Source organism: Oryctolagus cuniculus, chromosome 6, assembly GCF_964237555.1.
Source record: "Oryctolagus cuniculus chromosome 6, mOryCun1.1, whole genome shotgun sequence".
In the NCBI taxonomy this organism is placed as follows: Eukaryota; Metazoa; Chordata; class Mammalia; order Lagomorpha; family Leporidae; genus Oryctolagus; species Oryctolagus cuniculus.
The window spans coordinates 69,917,453-69,940,471 of NC_091437.1; the positions used below are offsets into that span (position 1 = coordinate 69,917,453).

The 23,019-nt window shown below is 43.7% G+C and overlaps 2 protein-coding genes across 5 annotated transcripts in view; one reads left to right on the plus strand and one right to left on the minus strand.

The window, feature by feature from the left end:
- Positions 1 to 12,423, minus strand: part of LOC138850066 (ral-GDS-related protein-like) — a 111,247-nt gene extending 98,824 nt beyond the window's left edge. The window contains exon 1 of one of the 4 annotated variants that reach the window (XR_011389458.1): positions 12,265 to 12,423. The gene's annotated coding sequence lies outside the window, so the exon portion shown is untranslated. The remainder of the gene's footprint in view (positions 1 to 12,264) is intronic. The other 3 variants (XR_011389457.1, XR_011389459.1, XR_011389460.1) reach the window with 3 other exon arrangements.
- A 353-nt stretch (positions 12,424 to 12,776) lies between these two features.
- The window catches only part of LOC100351380 (zinc finger protein 717), a 69,652-nt gene continuing 59,409 nt past the window's right edge, over positions 12,777 to 23,019 (plus strand). The window contains exon 1 of the mRNA XM_051830198.2: positions 12,777 to 13,334. The gene's annotated coding sequence lies outside the window, so the exon portion shown is untranslated. The remainder of the gene's footprint in view (positions 13,335 to 23,019) is intronic.

The window sequence follows — 23,019 nt, forward strand, 5'->3', positions numbered from 1 at the left end:
CAATCGCAGTCAAGCTTCTCTTACTGCCCTGATCCCAAGTTCCAGTTCTCTCAGTTGTGGCTCCTCATTCTCACATCAAAGATCCTATAGGAAGGAAGTTCTTATTGCCTTTTATCTTTCTCATCAAGCAACTTGGCGGCTTCTGAGAGCAGAACCACAACCTGGTGTGCTGATGACTTCCAAACCCAGCTTACATAGGGTTTCCCACGGTCCACCACCCTCAAGATGGGCCCACAACCAGTCACAGATATCCCAGGATGCAGTCAACCAACTGCACTACCACAACTTATTTAGAAATCCACCTTCCAGGAATTTATCCTGAGGAAATAACCAGGTAAAGGGCAAAGACAGAGGGCATGGATGCCCATGCTAATGCTGCTTATAAAATGGGATACATTGGAAACAATCCACTTATCCAACATGCTGATGCACCTATTAGGGCACACCACACCAATGAAATGCTAGCCTATAATTGAAGAGCTGGTGTTGATATCTGTTTTTTGATATAGACAAATATTAGGATATACAGTTAAGTAAACTAAACTTCCTTTTTTTAAACAATCTCCACTAATTTCTCTTTTTTAAAAATTTTTTTAAACTTTTATTTAATGAATATAAATTTCCAAAGTACAGCTTATGGATTACAATAGCTTCCCCCCCCCATTACTTCCCTCCCACCCACAACCCTCTCCTTTCCCTCTCCCTCCCCCCTTCCATTCACATCGATTCATTTTCAATTCTCTTTATATACAGAAGATCAGTTTAGCATATATTAAGTAAAGATTTCAACAGTTTGCACCCACATAGAAACACAAAGTGAAAAATACTGTTTGAGTACTAGTTATAGCATTAAATCACAATGTACAGCACATTAAGGACAGAGATCCTACTTGAGGAGTAAGTGCACAGTGACTCCTGTTGTTGACTTAACAAATTGACACTCTTGTTTATGGCATCAGTAATCACCCTAGGCCCTTGTCATGAGTTGCCAAGGCTATGGAAACCTTTTGAGGTCATCAACTCTGATCATATTTAGACAAGGTCGTAGTCAAAGTGGAAGTTCTCTCCTCCCTTCAGAGAAAGGTAGCTCCCTCTTTGATGACCTGTTCTTTCCACTGGGATCTCACTCACGGAGATCTTTCATTTAGGTGGTTTTTTGTTTTTTGTTTTTTTTTTTTTTTTTTTTTGGCCAGAGTGTTTTGGCTTTCCATGCCTCCTGTAATACTCTCATGGGCTTTTCAGCTTGATCAGCTCTTGTCCTGACGGTTGATGTACAATGTAATACTTTATCCATGTTAGTATTTTTTTTTGTTCTAGTACTATTGGTGGAACTCTGTAATTAACACACAATTATTCTTAGGTATTTAAATTTTAACTGAAAAATGACCCCTGTTAGGAATTTGAAAACATTATGCTGAGTGAAATAAGCCAGTCCCAAAGGAACAAATATCATATGTCCTCCCTGATTGGTGACAACTAACTGAGCACCAAAAAGGAAACCTGTTAAAGTGAGATGAACACTATGAGAAACGGTGACTTGATCAGCCCTTGCCCTGACTGTTGATGAACAACTTAATACGTTATCCCTCTTAGTATTTTTTTTTGTTTGTTCTACTTAATACTTTTGGTTGAATACTGTAATTAATACACAGTTATTCTTAAGTGTTGAAACTTAACTGAAAAGTGATCGCTGTTAAAATTTATTTTCATTTGTATTTGAAAGGGACAGAGATGGAGAGAGACACAGAGAAATATTCCATCTGCTGGTTCATTTTCCAACTTTCTATAATATTTGCAGCTGGGCCAACCAATGCCAGAATCTTTGAACTCAATTTGAGTCTTTCACATGGGTGGCAGAGACCCAAGTTCCTGAACCATCATCTGCTGCCTCCTAGGGTATGCATTAGAAGGAAACTGGAATGGGAAGTGAAGCTGGTACTTGAACCTAGGTACTCTGATTAACCTTAAATTTAACTGAATACATTTGTTTCAGAAACACAATGAATTACACAATCTGAAGGAACATCTTCCTTATTCCACTCTGCCTGGCCCATTTCTAACCGTGTTTGCCTCCCAATGCTTGAGGAAGAAGTATCCACAAACACAGAAACACATACTACCCACACCTCCATCACAAAATTCCCTGGATGGAGGAGCTTACTTTGTGCAGGGAGGTGGGTAGGTGGCAGCAGAGCAAAATCCCCCCTCTCCAAAAGGCTTTACCACACACAACTTGTCAGGAGCTCAACCCTTGGAGCTATCTTGGCCTGAGAGGAACAGACCTGTTCTTGACTTCTGATCTCAAGCATATTTCTCAAACACTTCCTCCAAAACCAAGAGTTGCAAGCAAACTATTCAAACATGGCAGTGGGCTAAGAAGCCCTGACTTCTTAGTAGAATGCCTCAGGGAACTCTGGGGACCTCTATTTTTCATTCAGGACAAAGGTTAGAATTACTGTACTGAATAACCAGGCAACCCACCCGTGTTCCTCCTGGCACTGGTCTGGCTCCTGAAGGACAGCTCAGGTCAGGCTGCCCCTGAGAACTCAAGAAGTATCCTGGCTTTCCAGAAGGTATCACAGCCATCAGGTTGATGATCCTAGAAATTGACACAGCATTACACAGAAGTGCTCTCTGCCAGGCTCCAAGACCTGCCTTACTGCCTGAGGCATTTCCTGGTCCTGTGTGCACCCATATTTGGGATTCAGGAAGGAACACTGCCTCAGAGCATCCCTAGCCCTGCTCCCAGCCCAGTAATACTCAGCCACAAGTCACCTCTTCCATTGTTTATCTTTGCTGGGTTTGTTCACCTGCTGGGGCCTCTCCAACCATGAGCTAATGAAGCAGGAGTTAAGAGCAAAGCAGTTGGTATTCAAAGGTCTCACTTGGTTAGCTGGTTAGCTCCAGGAAAGCCATAGGGCTGCAAAGGGAGTTGAGGCTCCAGGTCTAAAAAATGGATGGGGTCAAGACAGGCTGTGTCTCAAGAGGACACCTGGTGACAAACCCACCTAGCATGTTCTTTACACATCAGGATTGGCTCTGTTTCAAGGGGCCCTAGTTAACAAGATTCATCCAGTCACGGTTCCTATGTATACAACATGAGCTGTTCTAGGCGCTTGATACTGGACTCAGACAAACTCTTCCTGTAAGGCCATCACATGTGTAGCATTTTCAGAGAGGAATGTATAATACATTGAACAGGGTCACATGGTGGGTCAAACAGGGCAACCCTGGAGAGGCATCATAGAAGGTTCATGGAGACAGGGTCAGGGAGTACAAATGTAAAGAAAGAGGCAGTAGTGAAGAAGGAACAGGCTTGATATGGGAAGGCCAGAGGGCATTAGGACTAAGTCAGGGGAGCAGAAGGTGTAGCAGGGACCAGATGACCACAGGCACTTGAGACAATGGTAGGTGATTCCAAAACGAGGTCACCACATATCTACATATCCCGGTGTGATTTAAGTAAGGAATGTACAGTCAAGGTCACTCAGACAGTGGTCAGACTCCTAAACAAGGTAAACAGGTATGTGTGTGACACAGAGGTTAAATTACTACTTGGGAAACCTGCATCCCATATTGGAGCAGCTGGTTTGAGTCCTGGCCACTCTGCTTCTGATCCAGCTTCCTGCTAATGCACATATGAGGAGATAGCAGGTAATGGCCCAAGTAGATGAGTCCCTGTCACCCACCTGGGAGACCCAGATGTGATTCTAGGCTCCTGGCTTTGTTCTGGTCCTCCCCTGACTATTGCAAACATTTGGAGAGTATACCAATGGACAAAAGATCTCTAGCTGTCACTCTGCCTTTCAAATGGAATGTGACCTGAGCCAGGAATGGACAGGCACAGCCATTTAGGATAACAGTCAGTGTTTCCTAAATAAGGTCAATACAAAACTAATATGTGACCCGGCCATTTCATACCTAGTAATGCACCACGAGAAATGAAGCCAGTTGTGCAGACTATACATGTACAGGAATGACCCAGCAGTCTTATCTATTATTGCCCCAAATCAGGACACCCAAATGCTCATCCACAGGAGAATAGATAAAACTGGTTCATTTACACCACAGAATATGGTTCAGCAATAAAAAGGAATGAAATGTTGGCAACAGGATGAATCCTGAAGTGGTTATGCTGAGAGAAAGAAGCCAGACCTAAGCAATAAAAAAACTCCTGAGTGCAGACTAAGTGATTGCATTTACATTAACTCATATAAAATGCAGCTAATGCAGGTTTGCAGTCCTGGGGGGAGACAGGGTCATGGAAGATGATGACAGGAGGGGGAGGACATTCCTGACCTTTGTCACAGCTGTGGTTTCATGGTGGACATGAAAGGCACACTGAGAAACTGCCAGTCATTCCATGTAACATGTGCAGTTCCCATATGCCAGCACAGAGAAACTGTTTTTATAACAGGAAGCAATGACCTCAGATCAGAACAAAGCAGGCAGGAGTCACTGGAGGCAGAGAGAAGGACTGAGAAAGTGATGTGGAGCAGCCAACGCAAGCTGTAGGGGACACATATGGCTATGGCAGCATCTGCCATGAATAAAAAATTGAGTCCATCTGTATGGTTTGGATCTTCTCAAAATCTGGCTGTCTCAGTGAGCAGAGCCTGTGGTTTGTAGGTCCCTCCCCTCCCCCACTTCCCTCACACATTCCCTGTAATTCTGCTCTCACTAGGCATCTGCCTTGAGTCAACCTGCTCTTTAGCTCCCAGAATAGACTCTCATGCCTTGGGGACCTGATTTTGGGGCCTTTAATTTAGATTGAACAGATGTCTGCTGGAATAAGATGGGCAGTGGTGACAGCCTCTGCATCAGAGGATCACAAACACGTATTATACTCCTCCACCCCTTCTCTGTGTCTGCAATCTCCTGGCCCATTGTTCTGGGTCTTGGAAGCCTTGGTCTTTGGATTTAGAATATAAAATCAGGATGTTAATACTGCTCAAAATTCTGCCAGCCTTTATCTCGGGCAACACACACATACACACACCCCAAGAAGAGGCTGACGGAATGCAGTGTTAACTTAGAGAGGGATAAGCCCTGAACACTGGCCAATAATCAGGGTACATGTGTCTTCTCTTTGTGGAGGATTCAGGTTGGAGGTACTATTAATTTTCAAAAGTCCAAAAGGAAAGGATTCAATGTGCATGGTCTGAGATGGAGTGTGTTATAAACCAGGCACTGCATTCCTATGTGGCCTACAGAAAGTGTCATGTGAACCCATGGATCTTTTTGGGGCTCACCTCTAGGGGAGGATGAAGTTGGGAGACTACAGCAGTGTCACCAGGCAGCTGTCACCTATAACTCTACCCATCCACAGCTTGTGCTGGACCCTCCTCCATGAGTGCTTTCTGGTGACTGTCTCTACCTGGGTCAGCGAATCCTGCAGATAAACAGATTCCACAACCTGTTTTGGTGGAAAGAAAAGAATATGGACCATGTATGGAACAACAAATAAGACCTCAAAGTTTGCAAGCAAATGTTGCATCTTGCCCAGCCAGCTTGAGCTGCATGAACTAGGCTCATTGCCCCTGAGTCTCAGCCTCTTTGAGGAAGCAACTGTCACAACCATGGATCTCAAACAGCTTGTTAGGTTTCCAGACAGCATAAAGTTGCATTCTGCTGACTTCCAATGCTTATTTCTCATTTTGAGCTTCACAGAGCCGTTAGTGTCAGACTTGGCCTCTGGGTTTGCCATATGCTCCTTCCTGCTGGCTGTGAGGATGAGTGACTCACCTCAGTCCCTTCTTTCTATTTATTTATTTTTGAATATTTATTTAGGGGGCGTGGTGCTGTGGCTTAGCCGGTAAAGCTGCATTCTGCAGTGCTGGCATCCTATACGGGTTCTGGTTTGGGTCTCAGCTGCTTCACTTCCGATCCAGCTCTCTGCTATGGCCTGGGAAAGCAGAAGATGGCCCAAGTCCTTGGGCCTCTGCACCTGTGTGGGAGACCCAGAAGAAGCTCTTCGCTCCTGGCTTCGGATCGGTGCAGCTTTGGCTGTTGCGGCCAAATGGGAAGTGAACCAGCAGATGGAAGACCTGCCTCTCTCGCTCTACTTCTCCCTCTCTCTCTGTGTAACTCTTTCAAATAAATAAATTTTTTAAAACAAGCAAACAAACAAATAAAGGAAGAGTAACAGAGCAAGAGAGCTCTTCTATTTGCTGGCTCACTCCCTAAATGGCTTCTGTGGCCAGGGCTGGGCCAGGTCAAAGTCAGGAGCTAGCTTTGTCCGGGTCTCCTATGTGGGCACAGAGACCCAAAGACTTGTGCCATTTTCCAATACTTTCCCAGATGCTTTAGCAGGGAGCTAGATAGGAAATAGAGCAGCCAGTACATGAACCAGCACCTATATGAGATGCTGGTATGGCAGATAGCAGCTTAACCTGCCTAATGTAGGCCCTGGCCCCTCTTTTTATTGTTTTAAAAAAGATTTATTTATTTGAAAAGTAGAGAGATAGACAGAGGGATCTGGAGAGAAAGACAGCTTTCATCTGCTGGTTTACTCCCCAAAGGGCTGCAACAGCCAAAGCTGGGCCAGGCCAAAGCTAGTGTCGCAGGCAATAGCTTAGCCCTCTGAAACACAATGGTCGCCTCACTTCAGTACCCTCTTGGGGCTAGTTCATGGGAAACCTGGCCACCGGTTCTTCGTGGTTCCTTTTTACCTCTTACTTTAGGCTCCACAGAGATTTCCCTGAGGAGTAAGCTGTCACTACCTCACTTTATCCTACCGTTTGTTTTCCACTTAAAATATTTCAGAGAATGTCTAAGAATATTTTTCACTATTAAAGATAAGCTACTGTGACTTTGATCAGTTCTGGTGTACACACATTTAGGAGAGAAGAGGTCTGAACAGGTAAGGTTCATTACTGCCCTCAGTCTAGGAGGTAGAATGAGTACTACTTTTAGATGGCACTGGTTTCTGAGGTGGAATGAGTACTACTTAGATGGCACTAAGGACTGTGGGTAAGGCTACTGTCCTCCCTCCTTTCCCCCTGAGTAAAGACCAATCTGCTTACCAGCTGATCAGGACTTTCTTAGGTTAAAGGCATCTTTCTGATCAGCTGGAATAAGACTCTGCCTCTGATTTCTGCTATTTCCTCTTTCACACAGAACTTAGAAGGACACTGAGCTGGAGGAAATAAAGTTTAAATTCTAGTGTGGGTAATCTGGTTCAAATCTAGTATGGCAATGTTATATCTTCTCTCTCTCGAAGCGCGAAGTGTGAAAAATCCATAAGCACAGCCTACACAATTTTGCAGTCAGGATACAAGGGCAAATGGGCATCTGACAGGGAGTTAGGGCACAGGACAGGGAATATTTTCAAAAGATGCCCCAAACTTAAAGGGGATCTTGTTCTTTAAGCAGAAAGGCTTTACAACAAGGTCAATTAAAAATACTCCTGCCTAAGTCCATCAGTGTGAAGTTTCAGAACACCAAGATAAAACAGAACTGATCAAAATAAAAAAAGAACCAGGGAAAGGCATTTAGTTGGCACCAGTTAAAATACCCATATACCCTATCAGTTTCTGGGTTCCATATTCAGCTCCAGCTTTTGACTTCAGCTTCTGGGAAGCAGCAGGTGATGGCTCAAGTAATTGGGCTTCTGCCACCTTCAAGGGAGACTTGGACTGAGTTCTTGGCTTCCAGCTTTGGCCCCCAGCCCAGAGCTATTGCGTGCATTTGAGCAGTAAAACAGCAGATGGCAGCTCTCAGTCTTTCTCTGTCTCTCTGCTTCTCACACAAGTAAATAAAATTTTAATGTAAAAAAAAATTCTTATTTTTTTAAATTAAAAAAAGAGCCAATAAGTTCCAAGGAAGGTAAAACAGTTGTGTGCTGAGGAATAAACATCAGAATAGCATCTGACTTAACAACACTTAATATTTTCAAAAAAAAATGCCTTCAAATTTCTGAGGGAAAAAAATACCTCATGTAAGCAGATTAAGGACACTTACAGAACACTCAAAGACTCAGAAAATCTATCTCACGGACACTCTTTCTCATAAAGTTAAATGAAGACATTCTTCAACAAGGGATTCAAAATAGAAAGAATGAGAACTGCAACCCAGGAAGCCAGTTATGGGACCTCCAGGGATGCTAGCTCCACCCCAGATCAAGGGATATGTCATCTAAACGGGAACAGAAAAAATGAGGGTTTGTAGCAGTGAGTTTGAAGATGGGATGCCTGAAGCACAGGACATTATGGATGTGATCAAAGCAGACAATGAAGGGAAAGACAAAGCCAGTTAGAAACTCCAAGAAAAAAAATGCATAGTCTGATAGAACACTGAGAAGCAGATGTCAATTCATAGTGCCTATACCCTCCTAATAAAGGATTCTGTTGTTTGATGGACAAAATATGTATCTAAATACATACCTCTCAAGGAACTTATAGCTGCAATGATAACTAAGAAAGAAACTAAAATAATGATATTTCTACCATGTACTGAGGGTGGAGGAAAAGAGGGGAGTCTAAGGAGCTCAGTCTGCCTCTGCTGCACCAGGTGCTTTCAGGTACGGTGGGTGAACTGCAGTAGGGAGTTCAAACAGCAGTTGTTTCTTTGCACTGTAACTCCCCTCATTGCCTTATTTTTGAGAGAGAGAGAGAGAGAGAGAGAAAAGAGAAGAGAAGAGAAGAGAAGAGAAGAGAAGAGAAGAGAAGAGAAGAGAAGAGAAGAGAAGAGAAGAGAAGAGAAGAGAAGAGAAAATGAATAATATAACAATCTGGGATGTGCATGGGAAGTCTCCATTCTGGCTGCAAGGGTCCTGGCTCTCATCAAACACTGTGGATTCCAGCAGAAAATCCAAGTGCCTCCCACACTTTTGCCACCTCAAACAAGATCCAAATAGTCATAGCATCTGACACAGAAGCTCATGGTCCATCCAGAATGGAACCACAACCACCTATAACAGTGTCTGCAGGGTGCATCATGAAGCCCTCCTCAAGACCATGGGCCAGATGTCCAGTCTGGACAGAAATACCCTTGGAGCACATCAGTACAAGGGACATCAGTCGTGATTCAAGGGCAACCAAAGAGGGAGACAGTATATTACTGTCAGCAACCAGAGAGTAGAGGCCAGGGCCTGGGCAGGTGGAGGGGAGGGTGACAGGATTGTGTCCAGGACCATTCTGGTTCATCTCATCACAGTGCAGAAACCTGGGGAACAGAGGCTTCCATACGGCAGAGAAGCTGGCTCTGGGAAGCAATTACAGCCAAATTCAGGAACATGGGTGCCCATCTTGACTCATCCACTGAAACCTATGGGATCCAGCACATCATTGATCATGCTGCTTTCTCTGCAGGGAAAGTCTCTGCAGTGCAAGTCTCCCTGTGACTACAAGGCCCAGGGCTGGGTTCTAATGGGTCCTGGACCCTAGAAATACTTTTTTTAAAAACTATTACTAGAAACCAAGATGCATTAGCAGGTTATTTACAATGATCTTCAATGGAGCATAGAAAAACAAAGATGATTAACAAAAACCTAACAGGTAAGTGAGTAAATGATGGGTGATCTTAAAACAATATTAGGGGTATTAGTACGGTGGCTTAATGGCTAAAGCTGCCAACTCAGTGCCAGCATCCCATATGGGTGCCAGTTCGAGTCCCGGTTGCTCCACTTCCAATCCAGATCTCTGCTACAGCCTGGGAAAGCAGTACAAGATGGCCCAAGTCCTGCCTGTGCAGGAGACCTGGAGGAAGCTCCTGGCTTCAGATCAGCGCAGCTCCGGTCATTGTGGCCATCTGGGGAGTGAACCAGCAGATGGAAGACCTTTCTCTGTCTCTCTGCATCTGCTTCTCTGTAACTCTGCCTTTCAAATAAATACATCTTTAGAAAACAAAAACAAAAACAAAACAATATTAGGCAGAAGTTTATAAAAAAATTAAGGAATTAATATTCCATGGATGCACACTGTGTCTCAGATGGTGCTCTTAGGCTTTTATAACCCCATCCCTGCCTTTGCAACACCCCTCATGGCAGGTCCTATCACTTTCCCATATCACAAGCAAGAAACTAAGTGAAGGCAAGGTCACACACTGGGTATGAGTCAGGCACAGTTGTCAGGAGAGACGCTGATGTCATAATGAGCTATGGGAAAGGAGGAGCACAGGTATGCATGGACCAGGCACACATGGACTACAGCCTCTTGGGTGGCCAGTGCTGGGTTGCTCACATCTTCCCTTACGTCAGTTTCATCCTCCACATATGTGGATCTGCAGAGGTATCTGAGAAGTCACTTGTTGTGGGTTAAGGAAAGAGAGGAAAATTCTGGCCTGCAAGAAAACCAGAAGTTCTGGACTCCCCACAGATCCCTGCAGATGGCCTGAGGCATGAAGGTGCAGAGGAGGCTGAGTCCATGAAACAGAGAGGCAGGACAGTGGCTCTGGCTTGCTCTCCCTCAGATCAGGGAGCAGACCAGGGCTTTCGGAGGGTCAAAGCCCAGGGTAAGAGCTTGAAGAAGGCAAACAAGCGGTTAGATTCAAAATTATTTAGTAGGTGGGGAGGAGCTCCTGTATCAGGTCCTCCAGGGAGGCCCACAAGATTTTATCATGGCTCCACTCCTATTCTTCAGTTCCTTGTACTGATCAACAGGACACACAGTTAATCACTGTTTTGACCTAGAGCACTCCTGATTTAAGGATTGCCGGTGACAGAAGGATCCACCTAACACAGGTACTTGAGGGGTGGCTGGGGGCTTTGGCTTGAAGAAAAGCAAGGCAGAGGGACTGCAGCAAAAGGAGCTCAGTGCCACCAGATGCTGCCATCTCCTTGGCTTGAGGAGTTGGATACAGAAGAGAAGGGAGGCAGGGGAGAATTCTACAGGCTCCAGCAGTCAGGGCAGGAGAGGCTGGACCTGACTTGGCCAGTGGGCCATGTGTGATGAGCTGGAAGTGGGGAGATTTAGGTCTCTGCTGAGCAACTTGGGGACTCAGTCACTGCAGAACATGCAAGGCTAGACCTCAGGGTGGCTTTCTAGCAGTCCCTGGCCTCAAGGAAGGAGGGAATGCCAGGAAGCCAGCCTTTGTCATGTGGGGTTTTTCCACTGATGAAGGAGCAAGAAAAGGTCCCTGAGCAAAGATATAACAAGTTTTCCAGGCAGTTTTCAAGCTGCTCTGTGGTACCAAAGAAATGACTATGGTGTGGGGGAAGGAGAGAGTAAGGGGCCCAGCAGTGTTGCTACTGTACCAGTCCTGGGGACAATCAGCATCTTGGAGAGGAGAGGTCAAGGTTCAGGTGTCTGAGCTGGAGTTGGTGATGGCTCACAGGCAGTGTAAGGAGCATAAAGGATGCCCCCTGGAGAAGCAGCCATTGATGAGCTAGAGAAGAGGGCTGGGAAAGCCTCCCAGAAGAGCTGGGAGGGCCTGGGAAGGTGAAATCCTCCTGACACTTGCATCGAGGAGGAGTGAGCCAGCAGGTGTTTCACATTAGAGTTCCCAACTAGAAAGGTGCATTTGTGAGCCCTTTAGATGTTATCTAAGGAAAGACAAGATACAAGTGCTTCCTGAAAGACAACACTGCAAAAGGAATCAGAGAGGGAGGCAATGAGGGAAGCAAGAGGTTACCCACAGCCTTCATGCTCTCAGAAATAGGTTGGGGAAAAAAAGCGTTTGAAAAGAAGGTGTTCAGCTCCATATCTGCAGCAAGCCAGACAGGATGAGGACTGAAACTGGAACAGGACACACAGTTTGTCGGTCACTGGGCAAAAAAATCCAAGACAGAATGGGGGAAGCTGCGGAGACAGATGGTATAGAGAAGTCCAGGAGTTCTACTGACCTGTGGAGTCCAAAGAAGCAGTTGCAAATACACATGGAGTAAGGGAGGTTTGGATACAAAGATGAAGAACACACAGGACTCTAGTGCCAAGACAGAGCTTTAGGGAAGGGAGAAGAGATCAACATACAAGGGTCTCTGCTAAGAGGGATGGGGGTGAGGGGGTGACGGAGGAGCTTAAAGGGACCAGCAACTCTCTCCTCATACCAGTTTCTAAGCCTGTCTCCGCCCAGCCCGTGGTGCCCCAGCGAAAATACGCACTGACATCGTGGGGAGTGGGCTCCCGGGGAGGCATTCAGGAGGCACTACCGGAATTTCTGCCCTCTGCAGAGCCCCAGCAGAGACTTGATGGGGCCAAGCCTGGCAAAGGCCTAAACTTCAGGACAATGGCAGAGGGCAGGGGGCAGCAGCAAGACGCGGTGAGCTGGGACTTCATGAGGCCAGGACCCCTGAACCCCTTTCCCCCTGTGCTGGCTGCCGCCTACCTGCCGGCTCGCTGCCAGGCTCTGGAGCCGCACTGCTGCCCAAGGAATGGAAGCATGGAATCCCAGTGGAACCGTCTCGGTTAAAATACAGACTTCGTGCTCGCATCGCTAATCGGTCGGCGCTGGCTTTGAGCGGGGCGGCTCCGTGCGCGGGCGGCCAATGGGAGGCCCTGCTGCGCGGCCGGCCCCTCGCATTCCGGCCGCTCCACGCAGGCACTGCAGGGCACGCTGGGAGCTGTTGGCGCGGCGCTGACGGGAAGCTTTCAGAGCAATGGGAGGGCTGCCTAGCAGCAGATAGCAACTGTGAGGCCCACCATCGCCTCAGAGGTCCCCAGCTCTGTGGCAGGCTGTCTGGGACGCGCGGCGTGACCGGGGTCTGCGAACCTCTCCCTTGATCCTGAATTTCCCCGGCAGGAAAAAGGAATCAGACGCAGTGTCACCCTAAGGGCTTCGCTTGAGGAAAGCCGCAACTTCACGGGACACTGTCACAGCTGCTCAGGGCTTCAGGCCAGGTGCCGAGTACCAAAAGCCCATCTCCCAGAGGACTCCGTAGGCTGCCCGACCGACAGGACTACAACTCCCAGTAAACGCCGAGGGCGGCCTGAACAAGGCACTACAACCCCCAGAAGGCCCCTTGGTCGACCTGACCGAGGGAACTCCATCTCCCAGTGTGCTCTGCGGCTGTCCTCCCAGCAATGTCCACAATCAACTAGCCTGGGACTGCACTCGCAGCATCGTCCCTCCTGCCCCACACCAGCACCCCTCCCGCTGCCTGGAAGTTTCGTCAGTCCACCCTCCACGAGCGCCACCTCAACCCAGCCCAGGGTGTTGGTTGAGCACGCGCTGCCGGCATCAGGGCATCATCTCCTTGGGTGAGCAGCAACGACTGCACCCCAGTGCATCTAGCGTCTGAGGCTAGATCACCGTAGCTGCGGTTCGAAAGATCGGGTAGCCTAGCCTGTGCTTGTCATGTGGAGGACAGTTGCCAGCAGGACTCCTGTTGATTGATTCCGTCGCCAGTTGTCAGAGGGGCTCCGTGGAGAAGGCGGCGTGGCTCTGGACTTTGGAAGGTGGGTATGGGGAGAGCAGGCACCCGCTGGGGCACAGTTCCGGTTTGGAGGGAAGGACTTTGGTTGGCAGCCAGGATGCTCAGACATTGTCCAGGGCCATACTGGGCACTGACCCAGGTGCTGACAGGGTCTCTGGAAGGTTTGCCAGCCGGTTGGATGATAGGTATCCTGAAAGAAGGGAGCAGTGGCTGAGTGGTGGGTACCAAGTGGGAGAGTCCTGGGGTACACGGGGTGGGGCAAGGGACAAAGGCTGGTCTGGGAGGACAGATGGCTGCTTCCCTCAGGTGGCTGTACACAGTCTCTGCAACTCAGACTCCTGAAGGCAAATGCTTCCCCAACTGTGCTGTTACCCCAAGAAAAGCACAAGAGAGAGGATGAAAGCTCAGCTTTTAAGGGTGATGTAGGAACCACCCCTGTGATCTGAGTTCATTTCACTTTTTGATTTGTAGAGGAGGGAAAATGAAAGGGCAATACAAAGTGACTTTCTTGAGATTTTGTCCCACATACAGAAAGTCTTGAGAAGCTGAAATTTATGAGAAGCAGAAATGATTTTCCTTTTTTGGTTCTTTTCATCAGTCCTTCCTTCCTCTTCACTTGTGCCTAGAAGAATGCTCTATGTAAATCTGCATGTGTTTAGCAATCAAGGTGGTTTTTTATGCTCACTCACACTGGAAGGTGGATTCAATGCTATTTTGCCTTTTACATACTTGGCTCTTGATAAATATGTACATACGTGTGTGTGTGTGTGTGTGTGTATATATATATATGTGGCTCTCAGATTCTTCATTGGTTAATTGAATAAACAGTAATTAAAACAAAATTTGTTCTAACTTATCGTAAGAATATGCCGTGCATTGTACAGGAGCACTTCAAAAACTTTATGGGAAAATGGAACTGAAATGAGTGGGTGCAAAAAACATCTTGTATTTAAGGGGTCTTCAGAAAGTGCGTTAAAATTTATATTATGACAAATATGCATGGATTTCAGGATATTTTATGTAGTAAAAGTTATCTTTACATTTTTTTGAACTATATGTAGTTTATTACTTCTTATTTCTTGAGCAGTCTTTGGACATGTATGAAAATATTTGACTTAAAACATCAGCATAAAACATTGAAATGATGTTCATAGCCATCTGAAGTTTTAAAAATATTGAAAAAGACAATGAAAATAAAATTTATGCACACAATTCTCTGCGTATGGTAACTTTCCTGAACCAGAAGATAGCAGAGTATCAACTTCAACCCAGTTACTTGGTAACACAAAGCCGCCCTGGTGCCAAGAGTTGTTTGATGTTCGCTAAGTCTCATGCAGTTGGAAAAACTGTTTTCCCAAATGTCATCTTCTGGTGAGTTGTAGGAATGATAAGTCAGTTGGATTTTCTAGTGTTAAAACTTAGGAAAATAGGCCGGCGCCTTGGCTCACTAGGCTAATCCTCCGCCTAGCGGTGCCGGCACACCGGGTTCTAGTCCCGGTCGGGGCGCCGGATTCTGTCCCGGTTGCCCCTCTTCCAGGCCAGCTCTCTGCTGTGGCCAGGGAGTGCAGTGGAGGATGGCCCAGGTGCTTGGGCCCTGCACCCCATGGGAGACCAGGAAAAGCACCTGGCTCCTGGCTCCTGCCATCGGATCAGCGCGGTGCGCCGGCCGCAGCGTGCCAGCCGCAGCGGCCATTGGAGGGTGAACCAATGGAAAAGGAAGACCTTTCTCTCTGTCTCTCTCTCTCACTGTCCACTCTGCCTGTCAAAAAAAAAAAAAAAAAAAAAAAAAAAACTTAGGAAAATATACATACCAGTGATGTGACTTTATTATAATTACCTTTATTATGAAAGCCTTAAGAATGACAATCTTTCTTCTAAATTTTTTTCTTGAAACAGAAGCATTTTGTGTAATAATGATTAGCTTTGGGTGAAGTAAAGTGAAATCATACTGTTTTGAAATGCATTTTTCATCTTCCTTTGGTTAATACTATGAAATACAGATATACAATTCCAAAGGCCCAGTCATCACCATTTTGGGAAATGATGACTGGAAAAAAAAATATGTTGATTGAATTAAAAGGAGACTTGTATAAGGCAACATATTTTGAAATGCACATGAATTTAGGATCATCTAAAAGGAGACATTGTGTATATTGATGTATTTATTTTGATCAATTGCTCTTTTATGACTTTGTGACTCAATGTTGTTATTTCTTTACTAGAGAAATTAAAGGAAGGCATTTTTTGGATGCAGTTCCGGTAGTTAGGCCCCAGCCAGTCAGGCTAAAAGTAAAAATGGAGTTACCAGTGCTAAAGGTCTTGGTACCACACCAAAGCATGGTTGTTATCTAACCTTCCAAGAAATCAGAAGAGAAAGAGAAAGAATCAAAATTTCAATTGGTGTGACAATGAAGTTTCTGCTTTTTTACTCCTTACAAAAATCAACTTCAAGTGATCCAATTTTATCCAATCAGGTATTTTTCTGAGTCTTTCTCCCTGTCCTCACCTTAGAAGGAAAGTCACTTTGGGTGCCAATCCATCTGTTGTTTGTTTCTGCTTTCTTTAGCATTTCTCTATCTGTAAAGCCAACCTTCTCTGCTCAGCCCGTCAGAACACTTTTTCTATGTTGTGGAACAACATTTTATCTAATCATATAATCAAAAGTAAAGCCAATTATGATCTTTAAATTGTTGCAGTTTTGTCCTCTCCTATAAGAAAAATGTTTTATTCTCCTTTAAATAAAGAACTATATATGTTCCCATTATTTTTCCAGTGGTATTATACTGAAATAGGAGTACAAGGAAAAGTTAACAAGACAAATGGATATTAAAGTGAGAAATAAAACAGAAAAGTTATAACAAAGTAAGCAATTTTAAACTCAATTAATTAGACTATTCTTACCCATTTAATCTGCTTTCAACCAATAATGACAAATTAAAAATCATTGTGCTTTGAAGTTATTAGTCATTGGATATGCAGATAGAAGAAACCATTTTACAAAATTTGCGCTTTATTTTTTTAAAGACTTTATTTTTATTTATTTGAGAGGCAGAGTTACAGACAGAGAGAGAGAGAGACAGAAAGAAAGGTCTTCTATCTGCTGGTCCACTCCCCAAATGGCTGCAATGGCTAGAGCTGAGCAGATCCAAAGTCAGGAGCCAGGAACTTATTCTAGATCCCCCATGTGGATGCAGGTGCCCAGGCATCTTCTATGCTTTCCCAGGCCATAAACAGGGAGCAGGATTGAAAGAAGAGCAGCCAGGATTTGAACTGGTGCCCATGTGACATGCTGGCATTGCAGGTGGAGGCCTAGCCTACTGTGCCACAGTACTGGCTCCAATATTTGAATTTTAAATTATTGATTGTTTCAAAGTTTCTGTAATAAAGATAGGATAGCCAATTGCCATATTAGTAAAAATTTAAGATATTTATACAAAGTTTAATAGAAAATCACTATTAAAATAAATTATAAAATGCCTGATATGTAGAAAATAGAATTTAGCTTAAAAAAACAAATATGAAAAAGAACATCAGAGACAAAGGAAATCTCCAATGGGAATTTTGCTTCTTCCCCTCCATATGGCCATAGTTCACATCTGGCAATATAATCTCTGTGGACTCTAGGCTGGGATGACTTTCTCAGCAGTCTAACTTTGCAGCCAGCTTTACACACCCCTTTATATTTTTCGTGTAGAAAAAATGTTAAACCTAAATATTTGGCCTGCTGAATTACTCAGCATTAAATAAAATCACACATTTCATAGAGATATATTTAAGAAGCCAATATAAAATTTAAACTAGCATAATAATAACTGAAACCAGTGAATCAAAAGTGTTTTCAGGTCATCCGTAAACAAAACCTCCACTATCATCTAAGGAATAAACAACAATGTGAATAAATTTCCACAGTGATTCTATCCTCATACAGCTGCCAAAGAATGTGACATGAAATCTGAATCCCAGCCTTGGCTTCACTGGTAACTGTGATAATCTTTCACAAGAGTATTACAAACTTCAGTTTCCTTACTTGTAAAAAAGAAATAATAATAGCTGTACCATGGTGATATTGTCTTATGGGTGACAATTCATTTAAAATATCTGAGAATAGGAAACTGTTAAATGTCGAATTTCATTGTAATTACATACACAAATAATATAAAAATATAATTTAATCACTACTCATATTAATAAAATACCTTAACTATAATAAAGAATTAATGATTGTTTTAATATTTATTTTTATCCTTTGAAAATTTAGGGTAAAAATTCAGGAATATTATTTGGAACCCCAAATCTTAAAATTCCTAACAGATTGAAACATGTAAATTATATTATGGGTATGTGTTTTTATTTAAAAATAAATGTTCAAAATCATAAGAGAACCATGCACTTGAAGTTAAAAAGTGACTTGATAGTTAAAAAGTAACTATCATGGATTGTATTAAGATTCCTTCCCCTGGAATTAAATAATGAAGGGCATCTGTCTCATATCTCTTCTACCTTCCCTTTGCTAATTCCTTCTCTGCTCCTTACATACATTTTTAGAAAGACAGATAGCAGGAATCCACAGAATATGAACCTCTGGCACTATGAAAGACAGGCTATGGCAGTACAGAGATCTTTAGGGATTTAAAACTGATGAAATATGCAGAGGTCAAGTGTAGATATGTAGATCTGTATCTTAGCACTGGATTTTCAAGCCACCCCTGATGTCATACTGACATCTCTTAGCTTCTTTTTAGGCAGAAACTACAAAATAAGCTCATGAAGATAGTGGGCGCAATCATGAGCATCAGTTTTTAGCTTCTTCTTTTTAAAAGCATTTATTTGAAAGACAGAGATAGTTTCCTTCTGCTTGTTCACTCCCTAAATGTCCACAACATCTGGGACTGGGTGAGGCCAAAGCCAGGAGCCTAGAACTCAGTTTGGATCTCCTGCATGTGTGGCAGGTGCCTAAGTACTTAGGCCATCACAGAGTGGGCATTAGCATAAAGGCAGAGTCAAAAGTGCAGCCAGGACTGAAACTGAGGCACCGTGATACAGGATGCAGACCTCTCAAGTGAGACCTTAACTACTATCAAATGCTTGTCTCCTGAGCATTGCTTAAGTGGTATCAAATGCAAATAAAAAACTGAAGGCTGCCAGGTTAGCTGGAGGTCACCAACTCGCCATGGTGTGTCTCTCCAGTTCAGTGTTCCATAGTGAACAAGTTATTTTAAAAGTGAGGACATTCTTCATGGTACATGTAACAGGAAATCCTCTCCCACAAGGATGTCCTGATCCCAGGAAGCTATCAATTTGCCACCTTTGGTGGCAAAGCAGACTTGAAAATGCAATTTTGTTAAGGAACTTGAGATAGGGAGCTTAACCTGAATAAAGTAGGTGTACTGATTCTAACTACAGGTATCCTTTAAAGTGAAGAATCTTTCCCAGCAGTTGTCAGAAGTATGGCTACATAAAAACATTCGGAGAGATACAATGCTTCTGGCTTTGGACACAGAGGATTGAACATGGGGGATGAGGACCTCTAGGCAAGCACTATGGTTATCTTCCTGAAGCTGGAAAAAGCAATGTTGTAGAACCCCTAAGACCTAAGTCCACTTCTCAATCACTGACACTGAAGTAGAAGAAAACAGGAGTTTATTTTTGCAATGCAGTGAGAAAGGATGTGTGCAGCTATTGCTCAATTCCCAAACTCCCTTAAGTGTTAAAGACAGTGACTCTTACAGGATACAACTGGAATTGAACAGTGTGTGACCAGCTTGTGTGCAGGTCTCAACGCACAGTGCTATGGCCATCTATGGATTGGTCAGTGATAAGAAGCCAGCATACCTTTGAGGATGGCAAAGTGGGCTAAGGCCTGTGAAATCATTTGATCAGGACCTGCTAAGGCTACTGCAGAGTGGACTCAAAATTCAGTAAATCTGCAGCAGGCTAATTTTTAAGTTGATAATTTCTATGGCCTGTGAGTCATGTTGTAAATATCTAAATGGCATTGGCAGAAAAAAAGCTTCCCCACCCCTACTATGGGTAGGTTGGATGTTACTTTGTTTGGCCAGGGCTTAAAGTTCCTGTGAACAGAGTCTAGCATTGGGATGTTAAATATGGAGTTGATAACTGAATTCTGAGTCTTAGTTATTCAGATTCTATTGGGGGCCTGCTTTATCTTTGTGCCACTTTCTTAATTGAGTTATTCTTAAGTAAATAGTTAAGTTGTAATCCTCAAGTGAAGACAGAGGTACCACAAGCTGACAGAGAGATACTGGGACCTGATAAAGTCTAAATCACAGGCATCAGGGGCAGAGAGGCTCAATTTCAGGCATGTGTGCCCCCCTGGTATCCCTGGGAAGGAATGTGGCCATGCTGACACCTGGTTTTTAAACACAGGAGAGCTCTCTCCAACTTCTGTGAAACTGTAAGGTAATGAACTTGTGTTGTTTCAAGCTACTAAGTTTGCAGCAATGTGACACAGTGTCAATAGGAAACTTATTCTATGCAGGATGGTCTTGAGCACTGTCTGAAAATGAGCATCTGATGCCAGGAAGCTGATTGGTTGGTGGGCACACAGGTGTGGCCAGGTAGGGGCATGAAGTCACATGGGGGTGAGGTAAAGGTATCAGGTAGAGCGTGAGGTCACACACAAGGGCATGGTGAAGGCATGGTCTTCCAGCTCACAAACCTAATGGATTTTAACCTGTATGCCTGCCTACTTCATTCCCTTCTCAGAGACTCCATCCCTTAATCCTAAGGGAAGTTGATGGACATCAAATCATCTCTTCTGTAACTGCTTCCTGCTTATGAGGGGCGTAGTGCAGGCCCTGCCTATCCAGGGTCTGGAAGTCTCTGTCTAATCCTATCTATCGAATTTGTTTTGTGAGCTGGAGCAGTCTCAGTCATTGCCAACGTCTGTGTCCCCTGCATGGTCAGTTACTCCCAGAAGTCGAGTTCTGAAACATAAAAGTTTGTTAATTAGTATAGGTAAACTGGAATCCCTGCCACCCATGTGGGAGATTTGAAGGGAGTTCTGGACTCCTGACTTTGGCCTGGCCCATCCTTGGCTGTTGCAGGTATTTGAGGTGTGTATCAGTGGATGGAAGATCTCTCTCTGCTTCTATGTATCTCTCCTTCTCTCTGTTTCTCTGCATTTCAAATAAAATGAAAAAAGAAAAGAACCATTTCACATTATATTATGGACCTCTTTCAATGAAATCTGTGGCACAAGCAATTTTATTTCTAACTTTCTGAACAAGAACATCTTATTTATCAGCATTCAGAAGTCACTGTGAGAAGGAAATCCACTGGGGGCCCAAAGAAGGGGGAAATGTGTTTTGGACTCTAAAGAAATATGAACACTACTTAAAAATAAATGTAGCATGATGAACTTGGTCATTAAATGTTCACTTTTGAAATTGTCTTACTTCTTAATTTCATTTATGAGCTAATGAAATAATATATTTACTTCATTTTCCTAAGTAGTTAAACAGAGAAAATATTCTGCTGTTTTAAAAGCCATAACTACTATTTTTAAACTACATAATATAAAGGGGATTTCAAAAAGATCATAGAAAATAGAATTAGAAGATAATGTGTATTTTCTTATTTATTTATTTAGAGATTTATTTGTTTATTTGAAAGGCAGAGTTACGGAGAGGGAGAGTGAGAGCGAGAACAAGAGAGAGAGGGAGAGAGAGAGGAAGAGAAAGATCTTCCATTTGCTTGTTTGCTTCCCAGATGGCCATAATACTGAAGCTAGGCCGGTCCGAAGTCAGGAGCCAGGAGCTTCCTCCAAGTCTCCCACGTGGATGCAGGGACCCAAGCACTTGGGCCATCCTCCACTGCTTTCCCAGGTACATTAGCAGGGAGCTGGATTGCAAGCACAGCAGCTGGGACTTGAACCAGTGCCCATATGGGATGCTGGTACAGCAGGTGGTGGCTTTATCCACTATGCCACAGCTCTGGCTGCCCATGAACTTTTTGAAGTCCTCATAATTCATGTTAATATTACATGAGTTATTTGTATAGTTTTTCCAATAGTGACAGTTCAGGGGCAAATGGGACTTTATGTCAGGATATGCACTTCAGAATACTAACAAAGAAACAATCAGCTAACAAATGGAAAGTAACACTATGAAACTTGGTAGGCATTTGCAGATAGTCATTCTACAGCCCTCTCAAGGGTTTTGTTTCTATTTTTATTACTTTAATAATAAACTACCTGAATGCACATATAGGAAACAGCTGCATGTTAGGGTTCATCTGGGAACTTCTGGAATATCCTGACTTGAGCCTTGTGCTCAGAGATTGTAATTTAAACCATCCAGGCTGGAACACTGAACCTTAAAAAAAAATACTTTCCTGGGTGATTCTACTCTAAAATAAGAACTATGAACCACAGCTTACAAAAAGGTGGGATGAATAATAAACGTATCCAAAAGATTCTCAAAGCTAGTGTGTAGATTAAGCTCACAAAAAAGCAGTTTGAACTGGTTTTATCAAGGCATAAGAACTACAGTGACAGAGGTACTCATATATACTTTTACCTCCAGAGCAATTTCTAACTCCCTGAACACTGTTACTGAGGATTCAGTAGGCATAGCAGAATGTTCTGCAATATGATTCTCTGACAGATTAGCAGTGTCTTCCATTGGGAAATAGAGTGGGAAATGGTGCTAACATTTTAAGAATTTATCATCCTGGAGAGAGAATTTAGCCTGGCAGTTAAGACACCAGTTAAGATACCCATGTCTTACTTTGGAGTACCTGGGTTTGATGCCGAACTCTGGCTCCTGGCTCCAGCATTTTGGTACTTGCAGATTCTGGAAAACAGCAATGATGGCTCTAGTAGTTGAGCTCCTGCAACCCATGTGGAAAACTAAAATTGAGTTCTTGGCTCTTGGTTTTGTCTCTAGCACAGTCCCAGCCTTTGTAGATATTTGGAAAGTGAAAAGCAGATGGGAGTTTTCTCTCTATATATATTTCTGTCTCTGAAAAGATTTTTAAAAATTTAAAAACAGGGGCCAGCACTGTGGCACAGTGGGTTGGGGCCATGGCCTGCAGTGCTGGCATAGCATATGGGTGCCAGTTTGAATCCTGGCTGCTCCACTTCTGATCCAGCTTTCTGCTAATGCACTTGGGAAAGCAGCAGAGGATGGCTCAATTCCTTGGGCCCCTGGAACCATGTGGGAGACCTGGAAGAAGCTCCTGGCGCCTGACTTTGGATCAGCTCATCTCTGGCCATTGCAGCCATTCGGGTAGTGAACCACCAGATGGAAGACTTTTCTCTTTGTGTCTACCTCTCTCTAACTCTGTCTTTCAAATAAATAAAATAAATCTTTTTAAAAAATGTAAAACAATTTAACATCCTGATCTTCATTTTGTCTTATCTGATTTCTGATATTTTTATTTTTATTACTGCCAGATCTATGCTGAAAAGAATTTATAATTTATCTCCACCCTGATACCACCAGAGGATCCTTCTGTTGGCATTTTTTTTCCTTTTGGGTTATGTAAATGGAAACTTTTTCAGCTTAGTTTGCCCAAGATACTGTTTAGTATCATTTCCATAGCAAGTGATTTCCTACTGAACCAGTGTAAAATAGGCATCTATTGACTTTATTGCTTTGCCCTAATTAAATGACCTACATACTTGTCACCATAAATATTGATCCTCTTCACTTATAGACAGAGAAAAGTTGGTAAGAGAACGC